This window comes from Pholcus phalangioides, unplaced genomic scaffold, assembly GCF_987345545.1.
Source record: "Pholcus phalangioides strain wild (caught in Gottingen) unplaced genomic scaffold, Ppha-v1.0 ptg000007l_1, whole genome shotgun sequence".
NCBI classification, from domain to species: Eukaryota; Metazoa; Arthropoda; class Arachnida; order Araneae; family Pholcidae; genus Pholcus; species Pholcus phalangioides.
In genome coordinates, this window is record NW_028301600.1 from 35778421 (window position 1) to 35792861 (window position 14441).

Here is a 14441-nt window from a genome sequence, read left to right on the forward strand (position 1 = left end):
TCTAATTAGGAAAAAAGTTTCCAAATACCGTGTAGAACTCAGATACGTCATTCATGTTACAAGGGGTTGTATAGTTATTAAAATAAAATAAAAACTAACTTTCTATATCGACTACTACCTGTCCTCGAAAACCCAATTAGAAAGTTGTTGCCCTGTCTCTGATCAGACCAAAAAAAAAAAAAACTTTCACGTTTGTAAGTGCAATACTTGCAGAGATATTGTAATTTAAAAATCGGAGGAAAGTTGGGAAAGAACAGCATAAATAAGGGAAAGCATATTTTTCCATTAGTTTTTGCAGTTCTTTCCCAACTTTCTAGCGATTTTGAAATAAAATATCTCAGTGAATATTGCACTTGGTAACGTGGACGTTTTTTTGTTGGCCTCAGAAAAGAGAGGACAAGAACTTTCTAATTATGTTTTTTCGGATAGAGTGACCGTATAAAAAGTTAATTTTTGGGTTGAGTTGTTATTAAACGTTTGTGAAAATTGGCTTGATTTTTTGAAAAAACCAAAACTAATTTTCTAAAAAAATTAGATGTCTTATAAATCATATTTTATGCAGAACATTTTGAAGAAGTGAAAATATTTAAAAATACTTGAATCAATATTTTGATCGAATTAGACTCAACAAAAACTGATGATTTCAGTTTCAAATTAAGTTTTATGAGAGTTTTAGAAGACGACCCAAATTCATTGTCTCCATTTGTGACCATTAGTTTTTTTTGTATTCTTGGAAGTATTAGTTCATCTCCTTTCAAGTACCATTCGGAAGGAGTTTGTAAAAAAAAACAAGCAACAGTGTAATAGAAAGTAGTTTCGAAATCAGTGAATAATAATAATCCAGATGAATAAATTACGAGTTATGGCAATTATTTTCAGCGTATTAAATTGATTGAAGCCTTAATTTCTTAATCTATTCCTATATTTGTTTACATATACAGAATAGGTGAGTGAAATGTGAATGATATACATATTATTTATAGCATCTATTAACATTATATAATCACAAAAAATATTCGATTAAAATTCGATTAATTTTTCAATTAATCCATTAAAAGATTTTTATTAACCAGTAAAAAATTTTAATCGATTCACAGTCCTAGAATTAAGTAACCATCCTGTATATAAAGTGTATGGAAGGGGGAAGCTAAAATACACTTAGAAAACGCCCAAAAACCTCAAAATCAAGATTTTATTTTGAATTCTCCAACGCCAAGGGTTTTTATAGGTTTCAATGCTTTTTCGTTGCTTTTAGCGAAACACATTTCATACTGTTTTCTTTCATTAAAACTAATCGATTTGAAGCATTTAAAAACCCTAAGTCAAGTTTTTACAAATTTTATTTGAGGTTTCTTGTGATTTTTTGATAGGTAGCTAAGGCCCATATACTGCAGTAGTGCTCCTAGGGTAGTGTCTTTGCTGGGCCTCACATTAGTGAATTTATAGTGTGAAAAGCAGAAAAGATAAGAATCGTTCCAACTCCCCTGGGTTGCAATGCTTGTACCCTCCTCCTCCTCCATATAATACTAGTTATACACAGGGTGCACAGGCCACAGGGCGTACGGTATTTTACTGGCGGCCCATTGCTCGCATACGCATACTTCCAAGTAGAAAAATTATCCAAGTAACGTGTAGTACTCAGATATGTCATTCATGTTGCAAGGGATTGTATAGTTATTAAGATGAAAAAAGTTAACTTTTTATACCGTTCCCCTTGTGCCCAAAATCCCAATAAAGAAGTTGTTGCTCTGTCCCTTGATGCCAATTCAGAGTTTCCAAGTGCAATATTCACAGAGGTATTCGAATTCGAAAAATGGAGGGAAGTTGAGAAAAAACACCGTTAAATACGGGTAAACTATTTTATCTGCATTTAATTCTTTTTTCCTCAACTTTCCTTCATTTTCGAATTCAAATATCTCTGTGAATAGAAATGTGTAATCTTTTTTTTTGTTGGCATCAAGAGAAACAAGGAAATTAGTTTCTAATTTGGTTTTTTGCGCACAGGGTGTCCGTATAAAAAGTTAACATTTTTATTTTAATAACTATACAATCCCTTGCAGCATGAATGAAATATCTGAGTACTAAATATTTTTTGGATACTTTTTCTGATTGGAAGTATGCCTCTGGGATCAACGGTTCACCAGTAAAATACCATATGCCCTGTTACTTATGAACCCTATGCATTTGCATTTATATTTAAGCAAACATTAGAATATATGCATAATCCTAAATCGCAATCACTTTTCATTGCTGTTTTTGTTTTTGTTATATTTTGTATTATGCTCACGGAAAATTATTCTCTATTTTTTGGAAGAAATGTGATCCTTTATACAAACGAAAAAACTGAGGATTGAGATCACGAATATTTTCTATTCAGATATGTGAACATATTAATTAATTGAATAAATATTCTAGCAATTCTAATAAAAAACTTGTTAAAAAAGAACGATAAATAGATGATGGATGAAGTGCAATTTCAATATTATATTCTATTTTACTTCTTTAAGAGCCATAAAAACTTCATTTGATTTGCGAATTACATCCAGTCACTGCTGTTCTTTGGCTAAGGTACGAAAGTTTTAGATATTTACATATGCTTTTTTTTTGTACATACGCTAGGAAAAGCCATAATCCAACAGAAAAATGTTGCGTTTTTTTGGGAAAGAAGATAATGAGCGTGCACCAAGCGATTTTTACTGCGTTCCTTTTGGGAGCTCTTTGCGGAAGATAAATGTGTACAGAGCCATTATGGATCACAGTTAAGGGGATTAAGATCTCCTCGGTAATTTTTTTTTTTTTACGATGGACAATGACACTTTTTTATTTCAAAATTTTACTCACTCTGGCCAGGGTTCGTTTCTTTTAGTTTTCTTATTAATTGCAGGAAGGTAGTTAATCAGACGAAGTTTGTCACCAAATCAGAGAAAATTTTCGCCAAATTAACTCTGTTGTTTAGAGCGGTTGGCGAGTAGACTGTCGTAGTTTAGAAAATTGCACGTTTTATTTAATCACCAAATGAGAAATGCAGTATCTCTTAACAGTTTCTAACCATATACATTTGATGTTATACTTGAAAAAATTTCAGTTAATTTTATCCTCTCGTGATTAGCTCTATACTCAGAGAAAATATTTATAACTCTATTAGTGCTGAAATAATGCGCAACAGATTAAAATCCCCTTTAAAATCTTTCTAACATGGTTGGCACGTAATCGTGAGTTTTATGGATCTCTATCCTGATTTAAGGAAAAAGTTATTGCCAAAATGAAACCTTTTCTCTTAAAAACAGATTTAATCGGAGAAAAAAAAAAGGAGATATTCGAAGAGAGAGGTGGTTATACTCGAGTTTTTCGTGCTTCGTTGTAATGAAATTCCTATTAGTGAAGGCCTCTCGTTGTGTGGAAACACTTCTTCCAATAATTTCCCAAGAGAGTTGCCGGTAAGGCGTCCTCATAGCGAGAGTTGTCTCTTCTTGCTTGTGTTGCTTATGCACTAGAGGGTTGGCTCCGCCAATTTGGAAGCCATTGTGCCTGATTAATGAGCCAGAAAACCGAAAAAGAAAAACTTCAATTTTCTTCTTCAACTTTATCCTCTTACACCGTTTTTAACTTTCTTCGTGTCTCTGTGTGTCTAAGTTGTTCTATTGCGCCATTTTTTATTTGTTCACTCTGGAAAGTTTTCTTATGTTCCAGAAAGATATGGCTTTTATACACACTCACACACGCATGTATATACAAAATTTTTCTATTACGAAATTTATGTGCATTTTTATACGTTTAATAAATTTTTATTGGAGGTGACGAGAATGAAATGACTTTGGTAACCATTTTATGCCTGGCATACGTTCATAAAAATATGTTTTAAAAGAAAGATTGAAGCACCAGTTTTGTGTGTATCATCCATTAAGCGGCAGTCACTGTTACCAATAAAATTGTTGGACGAGTTTTTCCTAAACGCATATATGTAGAAATTATGAAAAAGCTTTAATTTCGTATGGTTATAGATAGATGTAGTGTATTACTTACAAAAACATGAAACATCACGGAAGACAAAAGGGACAATTAGAAGATGTAGCCGAACAATATCAACAAATAAAATACAAACGGGAAATGTATCGTGGTTCTCAATAACCAAACAGGTTAACGAACCGGATAGGAAAGCTCTGTCTATAACATGGTTGAACGTGTTCGTAAACTGTCGTCCGCTCAGGTCACATCCGCCGTTTGATCCCGACTCATTCACGAATGTAGTTTATTATATATGTGTTATGCTGTTCACTTGTTGTGTACTTATCCAAGTTCACATTTTGGTTCTGCTTTTTACCCTCCCCCACTTTTATAAGCAAAGGCTACACATGGTCTCACAATAAAGATGACAATAACCTAAACAAATGTGGAGGACATTTCTCTAGAAGCATGCACGTAGGTTCGCACGTTATCTTTGAATAAATGTCTTTACCCATTTATTTTCCTTCAACCGATTAAGAAAATACTGTCTTTTTTAAATAAATTGTGAATTATAAACAGCGTTTTGAAAATTAAAATATGATCCATAGATAAGATATAAAAAATGAAATTATTGGATCAACACTGGAATTATCCGAGTAGTCAACGTGACCGCTATTGGTCACGATCCGTCTCCAGTTCTAATCTTTAAAATTTTGCTCAGATTTTGCTTAAACATAATTATGAGAATTATACAGTGTGAACTTGACATGTTCTGCCAAAAAAAGGGGGGGGGTGATAGACGACCCCAAGTGGAACATGATACACCTTACCAACCCTGTCCTATCTCGAACTATTTTCGGGTTATGGTGGATAATCGATTATAAAAAAAAAATGTCAAGTCTGAAACACGAAAATTTGTAAAGTTTCTGAACTTACACGCACACTAAGCGCATATTTCGAAAAAACAGAAAAATCCTGTAAGATGGCGTAAGTTTCATTGGAATATCTGGATTTAATAGCGAGCAACAAGCGCTGAAAGATTGGCAAAAATCAAAATCAAATTATCGTCAAACTTTTCAATCGTCAATTCCACAAACACCCTTGTGGCTACAATCGGTCAAATTTACCAAAACTTGTCCATTGTATCAGTTTTGAAAAAAAAGGCCTGCAATAAACCATACCGCTGTTCTTGTTCAGGAGAAATTTAGCCTTTTGTTCACAATGCATCACTAAAATCAGCGTTTATCGAAGTAGATATAAGGAGAAAATTCGGAATTGACGATTATACAGATTTTGGCGAAAATTAGATTTTGCAGAAAAAAATCCTGTAAGGTGACGCTACGTCTAGATTTCAGTGATGTATTGCAAACAAAAGGCTGAATTTCTCTTGAACTCATCGATATGATTTACTGTAGGCTCTTTCGAAAAATGGTGTAATCACAAGTTTTTGGTAAATTTGACGGATTATAGCTAAAAGGGAATTTGCGGCATTGGCGATGAAATTTTTTTTTTACTATTCCATTTTGAACTTTACCAATCTTTCAGCGCGTGTCGCTCGCCATAAAATCCAGATGTTTCAATAAAACTAGTCACCTTACGGGATTGGTTTTTGTTATTTCTAAATATGTACTTAGTTTGCGTGTAAAATTTTCATAAACTACACAAATTTGGGGTTTTTCACACTTGAAGCATGCTTTTTCCATAATCGATTAGCCATCATAACTGGAAAACGGTTCAACATACGACAGGTTTGGTAAGGTGTTTCATGTTCCACTTGGGCTCGTCTATCGCCCCCTTTCATTTGGGAGAACTTGTCACGTTCACCCTGTACACACTGTATCTTGTAGATTTGTAGATCTCGAAACACCACGCGTTTATTTTGACTTGCCCCCCCCCCCCCCATTGTAGGAAATTCGAAATCTTACTCTCACAATTTTTGTAGGTTCCAGGCTTGATGTGTGTGTTTTCTTTCCCCAAATATACAATAAGTTTATTCTCTCTACTAAAAACGGTATATTAATCATAATAATCAATCATAATAATAATTAATCATATATTGTATCATAATATGCATTATACAGGGTATCCTGTAAGTGCTAGCACGGACTATATCTCACCAACCGACCGACGTAGAGATATGATTCCAGTTTAAAAATGGTCAGCGGGTGTTCAAAAATTGCACTGTTTTGAGAGGGAAATTATAGTACGCAACGAAAAAAAAAAATCTTTATTTTTATACGGCCCCCGTGTTCCAAAATTAGAAAGTTTTTGCCCTGTCTCTCCTGCTATCAACAAAAAAATTTCCACGTGACCAAGTGCAATATTTAGTGTGATATTCGAATTCGAAAAATGGAGGAAAATTTGGGAAAGAACAGCGTTAAATGCGGGTAAAACGATTTTTCCGCATTTAACGCTATTCTTGCCCAAATTCGCTTCATTTTTCGAATTCGACTATCTCTGTGAATATTGCACTTAAAAATATGGATTTTTTTTGTTGGTATCAGGAAAGACAGGGCAACAACTTGTTAATTGGAACTTAGAGCACAGGGGAACGCATAAAAATTTAGATTTTTTAAAAAAAAATTTATTACAAACTGTATTTTCCCTGCCAAAACTGATACAGGGTAGTTTTTGTACACCTATTGACCATTTTTTAAATCGGAATCATACCTCTACTACAGACGGTCGATGAGATAAAGGCCGCGCTAGCACTTACAGGACACCCTGTATATAATGTTCACCTTTCTTTCAGGCGAAAGTTACCGTGCAGGGTGTTTAAAAAAGATAGGTGAAATCATAAGAGAAGGTAGAACACAGTGAAATAAATCGGTGTCCTTTTCTTTGTCATAAAATACATGGTCAAAAATGAAGTATAATGGTGATAAGGGATCTTCAAAGCACAAAAAAAAATGAGGTGAAATGTATGTACAAAGAATGACATGAAAGATAAAAAATCAATTTTAATAATCTGGAAAGCGAGTATTAGCATACTCTAATGATTTTACGCTACTTCTTTCCATGCGATTTCTGTCTACTGGCCCGAAATTATTTATGCTAGTGATATATATACACAGCTCGTATATTCAAATAAATTTATTTATAAATCAAAAAGATGTGTAAACATAGTCACGGGGCATAATATTTAATATCCGTAGTCAACATACAAAAAAACGTCCAGCACCAGACCCATCTCTTCCCCCCAGCTCTCCAAGAAAAGTTCATACGTTTTCATTGTCCTCATAATCAACATTAGTTCGTTCACTGTAATATTAGGTACGAAACATGGTCTTTGGATATACTGGACGTGGAATATTACGCTTGTAATTATAGTTTACTAGTATGCAGGGCAATGCGGCCACATTTATAGACATACCGACTCAAATCACTACTCCATTAATACCGAGCGTCTGGTTTCGTGCACAAATGAAGGATAATTACCAACACCTAATTTAATCCTCATGATATGTAGTCTAGACATCTTTTGGTAATACCAAAGCATGACTCGTCAGAAGTGAGCATTTCAATTGAGAAATATTATGACAGAGACAAAAAAGAACAATTTTGAAGATGTAATATAGTTTTAAAATAAAAATTAGTCGTTCTAAAATATGCCTACTTTCAATATTTTGATCACACTCATATACTTAAAATTACTGAATGAATGAACGCCAAAACTCTGCCGCCGTTGCCGAGATCTCTTCCAGCTCGCCTACAACTTAAAAACCACTGCATATATTTAAATATCGTTGATAATATTAATGATAGTTATTTGAATAATGAATCGGAGGGTTTTTTTAGGGTACAATATCGAGAGTCTTTTAAATACAGTGATACATGAAAAAATATCGTTGTAGAGGGATTATCATTGTGTATCGAGAGACAACATTATCATTATGTGTGATCAAATTTACGCCATTTTTGTCATCCTTTCTACAGTGGCACTGCTAATACCAACAGAAAAAATGTTCTTTAAAATATTTATTCACCAGGAAAAATTTTAATTGATTAGTTTATTAATCATTTATATGTATTGCCCCCGTAAAGAGGTTTGCCGCATTGCATGGATGTGTCTTACACAGAAAGTAGCAATTAGACTCCTTCAGAAAAAAAAACGAATACAAGTTGAAATGAACGAAGAACGAACGAATTGACGAAGTTGAAATTAAATTCAAAACGGTTTTTAGTAAAATATGAAAGAAATATTGTGTTATATATAATAGTGATTTCAAAAATATCCTAAAAAGTATTGTTATAGAGGGATTTGTCGTAGCAAAGGATATCGTTACATCAAGAGGTGTTTAACATTAAAAACTGTAAGCAATTCCAAACAAGATTTTAAAAATATCATTGTAGAGGGATTCATCGTTATATCGAGTCGTTGTAGCGAGGTACCACTGTCATTAATATCGTTACAAAAACTCTAGGAATAATTTTGTTTCTAATTATTGCAAAAACAAAAAATACCGATTCAGATTCTTCATAAAAGGGTTATTCAAAATGAGCTAATGATTTTTTTTTTGTTCATTTTTCACAAAACAGTAAATTTGTGCATATTAAATGGCGTTCAACGCATTCATAAAAGCAAACAGAGTTTGAGAAACGTTTATATTCCTGGAAAAGACAGACATACGCATAATAAAGACACAACAGCTAGCAACTAGAAGCTCATAATGTTTACGTTCTTGAACAGTCGCTTAATAATTTTGTAAGGATAAGCAACATAGAATGCCTGCGGACATAACAACATCTGTTACCGAGTGCTCGTTATCTGAAACGTATTGTTTAATCTATGGATATCACTTTAATAAGACGATTCCTGCAAGAAAGGAAATTATTGTTTTATACAAATGCAATCAATTTTTGCTACGTCTGCAATTGCTTTTTTCCCTTTCAGTTAGCAGTTAATGTGATTGGGCTATTTTAATGAGCGGGTTCACATAAAGTTTTAGAGCCCGTAGGCATTTGTAAATTAGCTATATTAATTCAGTTCAGAAATAAACAAGGAGAATGGGGTAACTGCTAAGAATATTTCATTTTCTACAATGCGAGTAAAATATATTATAATGATTTGCATTCTCTACTTAAATCTTATTTATGTTAGTTTAGAAATTACTTAATCCGTCTTGTAACAATGTGGAATTTCACAGCACATAAAACCTATACAGAGTCGCCAGTACTGAATCAATTGTGTTCTGTGTTGAGCTTTTCTTTTGCCTGTGTATAAAAATGTGATTTTAATTTCTGATGTGAAAACTCCTTATGTCATAAGCCACAACATCATCAATATAGTTATATGCTCTAAAAATGCTAATTCTTCATAAATGAGTGATGATTCTCTAGTTATGTGATGCTATTTCGTCGTCGCGTACAAAAAGTCACTCTCTCTAACTTAGTTTTCTTTAAATAAGATCATATGAGCGAAGCAGATTGCTTAAAAGTACTTAGTCTTAGTCAATGTACGTACTCTGAATGAGAAGTAGTATAAAACATACAAATCCAAACCCTTATATGTGGGGGGTTTTGTCCCTAAAGAGCATTCATTTCTCTGTGGATCAACGTGTATGTATCATGTTATTCACTCAAGCTTCTATATCGTAGAAACAGGTGAAAGTTTAAAAATCAGTATAGAGTAGTTGCATTTGCCACTAATAAAGAGTTTCCGGAAAAGAAAAGTAAAGAAAAGGAAGAATGAGAAAAAAAAAAGGAATAAAATTTTAGGAAACATTGTGCAAAGCAAACAAAAATCCGAGGAAACAAAGTTTGCGTCGAACACTCACTCTAAAGTAATGCACGCCCACGAACAACCAAACAGCAAACATCGTAAAGCTTTATCAGATTTTAAAACCCCCTGTAATTCAAGCTTTCTAGACGTACTTCCCAAAGAAAGCCCAAGAAGTTCTGGGACTATGATTTGCATATTCGAGGGTGCAGTAAGTGGAATCTCTATGCAAATAGAGAGGAAGATTTTTAGTGAGCATTAACGGTTCTACCTTGTCCTTTCATATACGGCACGTTGGAGAATTCTTTCTCTCGTATGTCGCTGCTTAAATATTTAAAGATATCCATTTTGAATTTCTAAAACGCGTATAAGAGGCGCTACTACCTTATTTGAAGTGCGTATACTCTCCTATAATTTTTTGTGCAAAAAAATAGTTACATTCATTAAGGTGGACGGAACCGCAAAAATGTATGTGTATATCAAACATTTTTCCATTATCATTTAAAGCGACGAGAAAATTAGATTTTATAGGTGACACTGGGAAATAATTTTGAAAAGTTTCACAAAACAAGAAAAAGTTAAAATAGGATAATTTCGACAAGCAAACTGGAACTAATTACCAGGACCGCAACGAGGGGGGGGGGGAGGGAGCGGGCGGGTCTTGTGCCTCGGGCGTTGACGGAAGGAGGGGGGCGCCGAATGCACCCTTTAACTGTTTCTTGAACATTAGATGGGGGCGCAAAAATGCGTTCTTGCCCCGGATGCCAAAGTGTGCAGTGGCGGCCCTGCTAATTACCACTCCTTTGGTGCATCAGTGGATTAATTGAATTGTGGGATCAGTGTCTGAACCACGAGTGTGTTTTTTTATATCCATTCTTATAGGAAATTTCCTATTATTTATATAACATTTTGTATAATAGAGATATCAAGATGGTTCGTTTTTTACTACATTTTGTAATACATGTTAATGTCAACTCCCGAAATCAACCACTTCGCGAATTGGCTAATTTCACACGGGCAATGTCCGAATTTCTGGCTTTGGCCAGCCAGTTTGCGAAGTGACTGAAGATCTCTGGCCAAAGTCCGAAAAGAAAAGACATCGCCATTTGGCGCATTTTTTCGTAATAATTATGTCCACGTTAGCTATGGCAACCCATCATATCGCAGTCACGATGATCGTAATCATTTTTTCTTCAAAATCTGACAGAAAAACAGAAAAAAAATTATGTCTATGTGCTATATAAATAGTTTTTTCTCTCAAATTTCTCTTTTTTTTTTCCGTCACACGGAGTTAATCCAACACAGCTACTCAATATAGCCATGTAATACACGTTGGCAACGAAATAAATGGATTTGGTACCTACCATCGGACCGTCTTACATCAGCACATCAATCTTTAACCAGGAATCTCCAGCCCCTTCGCGAACTGGCCGGTCAAAGCCTGAAAAAATCACTAGTCATTCCTGACTTCGGTCAAAACTCTCGGCCAATTCGCGAACTGCCCGTACTTCAGATTTTGGCCGTGATATTATAACATTTTGTGTTATGAGGGGTATCAAGATGGTTCCGGTCGTACTGCATTTATTAACACATACAAGGCAAACACATGCAGGGATTATTCTGTTGGCATGGACTGAATAGTATTTCTTTGGAACTTTTTACCCATTTTTTTATATATTCTAGAAACCTTGCTTTTTACCGACCAAGAGAATACATACAAAGAAATGGGAGTGGTGAGCGCTTTTTTTTTTTAAAAGTTCGAGGACAGAGATAATGTCGATCGAACAACACACGTGAAAGAAAGCCAGTAAAGACTGAGGCGTGTCTTATTCGCGAATTTTACTTCCTCTTTTGCTATTTAAAAGAAAACCCTCCCTCCTTGCGGTTCCTAGCGGAAGAGCTTTGTGTTCGATTTCATGCATAGGGGGATATTTGCACTTAACCAAAAGCACGGGAACTGGAACTTATTGAGGACTGTTACATTGTTATACGTTTTTTTCTTCTTCTACCTACGGATCGCTTCATGGATGCATATTTGAAAACAGCCTTGGAGTATATTTCAATGATGCTAGATGTCTTTCAATATCACAGTTTAAAATATCGAATCCTCCACTATTTACTGATGCATGCTGGGCCATTATTTTTATTCGAATTCTGATCAAATATCCATGTCCCGCGGGCCAAATATGACACATCTGATGTGGCCCGTGACCTCAAGCCTAATTTTGTTACAGTGAACCAAGTGGCACATTGCATTTACACATAACACAACCGTTCTGCGGCGCATTTCCAGATCCTTGAGTGACTTGCGGCATATTTACAGCTAATATGAGTGACCTGCACACAGTTCCAGATCATTTGAGTGACCTGCGCACAGTTCCAGATAATTTAAGTGACCTGCGGCAGATTTACAGATCACCATGGTAGTTTTAAAGCACTCTAGTGAACCACGGCGCAGTCAAGACCGTCGTAAGAGCATCGTGGAGCCCCAAGGCAAACTGGTTTTTCTGAACCCCCCCCCCCCCCCGCTGCCCCAACCTGACTATAAATTATTGCTTACCTATTTAAATGCTTGAAATTTAACATTTCAACGAGATCTCATTCCCCAAGACTATGGCCTGGTGGACTCATACATTAAAACGGCGCTGGTTTTAATGTATGGGTCCACCAGATCATTTGAGCGCCCCGCGGCACATTCAAAGGCTCCGACACTGGGCGGGGGGGAGGGCTGAAAGTTGCCAAATATCTCACATGTTCGGGACTCTACTCCATATGCCTCAGCCCTAAGTTTCCGGTGCTCATGGGCACACCTATAGATCACTTAGTTAAGTGGCCCGCAATACGAGAGAGAGGAAATTAAATGAGAAAAAAAACCCCAGTGTATTATATATATGAATGCGAAATATAAGAACTCCATCAAGAAATACACACTAGCAACCAACACATACAACAAACCTATAGCTGTCATGAAATACAAAGAGTATCAATTTGGATATTTAAGAGTTACACAATACAGGATGATTTGAAATAATTGAAAATAAAATTATACATTTTATTATTTCAAATGATTGATATTGAATTTTAATTATGCAATTTATTATTTTAATAAATATTAAAAAACTGGTAACGTAACTGACAGATTTTTTTTGTCATGATACACAGACAATCAAATCTAACAATGACATATTGTGTTTTAATATTACAGTGATACCTCGGCTAACAAAGATGATTCGTTCAAGAATCACGTTCATTAGCCAGACATGATTTCCCATAGGTTTCTATGGAAAATCTTGCAATACGTTCCAGCTTTTGCCCAAAATTTGAAGATAAAACACCAAGGAGTAGTATTAAAAAAACTGACTGAAAGCTAAAACGAACAGCTTCAAAATTTGGTAACGCAGAATTTACAGAAAGATGAAGGTACTGAAGATCTTTTCATTTCACACTAAATGTACGCACACACTGCATACATTTAATGTATGTATGCAGGCAATGGCAATAAGGTTGTGTGTAGTGGTCCCTACCTATTTGTGTTTTGGTGAGCTCGTTTCTGTGTTTGATACACACAGATGGAAAAGATAAGCTCCTAGAATACCCAGGCTGTTCAGCTTGATGCAAGTTGTCTTGCACTGAAAGAACGCATGTTCTGAAATCATGGGCTCCAATTTTTTCAATGCATTTTCTATTTTGGCTGACTCTTTCATTTTATATGAAATGGTTCATAGAATTTCAGAAAAAGAAGTGTAGGTGCATCAGGAAAAAGATTCAGAGAGACGGACATGAGTTAATTGGGCTCTAGTGACTGTAATTCTGATGATGATTGGTGCAAAAAGTCAGCCCATGACGCGGCTATTTTTGTTAGTGCGTGCATTCATATCATCGAAAATGTTCGTTAGCTGAATCCGTATTCAATAGCCGAGGCAGAAAAATTACGAAAAAAACTTCATTAGCGGAAGAGTTCATAAGCTGAGGCATTCGTTAGCCGATGTAATTGTGCTTAGAAATTCTATTTTTTTTTCAATCTCTCGTTACAATTTTACCTCTAATTAACACAATGTCAACCATTATTTACAAAAAATTTGCGCCCTATATTTTTCCTCTCTTGATGAATGGTATATACGCCGCACAATAAAATATAATCAGTAAATTGTTAATTCATGCGAAAAATTCCAATTGATATATATTTTTTAATTAATTTGTTGTACTTAGATTTACTCAGATATTCGGCAAAATACCTAAGCATTATTCGGCCGAACCGAATATTCGGCAAAAGGCCCGAATAGCAGCCGTATATTCGTCCCATTTCTAGTAATAATAGGTATGGGATACTCAAAAAAAATATATATTGCACTTAAAAACGTGGAAGGTTTTTTGTTGGCCTCAGGACAGACAGGGCAGCAAGTTTCTAATTGTATTTTTACAGGATGCCCGTATGAAAAGTTGATTTTTTTTCAAACAACTATACACACCCCACCTCTAGCAACATGAATGACGTATCTGAGTTCTATATATATACGTTATTTTGATAATTTTTCTAACTGGAAGTATGCCTCTTGGGTCAATAGTTCACCAGTAAAATGCAGCAAGGGGAATTAAGTAATCACCTTTTAATCAATATAGCATGAGGCAATTGCGACGGCAAAATATCATAATCAAATCTTAGAGCTACTTGGGAGGATGCCTTGGAGCCTCATAGGGAGATATACGACGGTATTAAGTGTATTTTTGTTTCTTCACGAGAATAGAAAAAAATTCATTGAATTCAAGTCCAAATATA

General features: G+C 35.0%; 1 protein-coding gene across 3 annotated transcripts in view; it reads right to left on the reverse strand.

Annotated features, from left to right (window-relative positions):
* The window catches only part of LOC149085233 (leucine-rich repeat, immunoglobulin-like domain and transmembrane domain-containing protein 2), a 180498-nt gene that overhangs the window by 76744 nt on the left and 89313 nt on the right, over positions 1-14441 (reverse strand). The gene's annotated exons all lie outside the window — the stretch shown is intronic.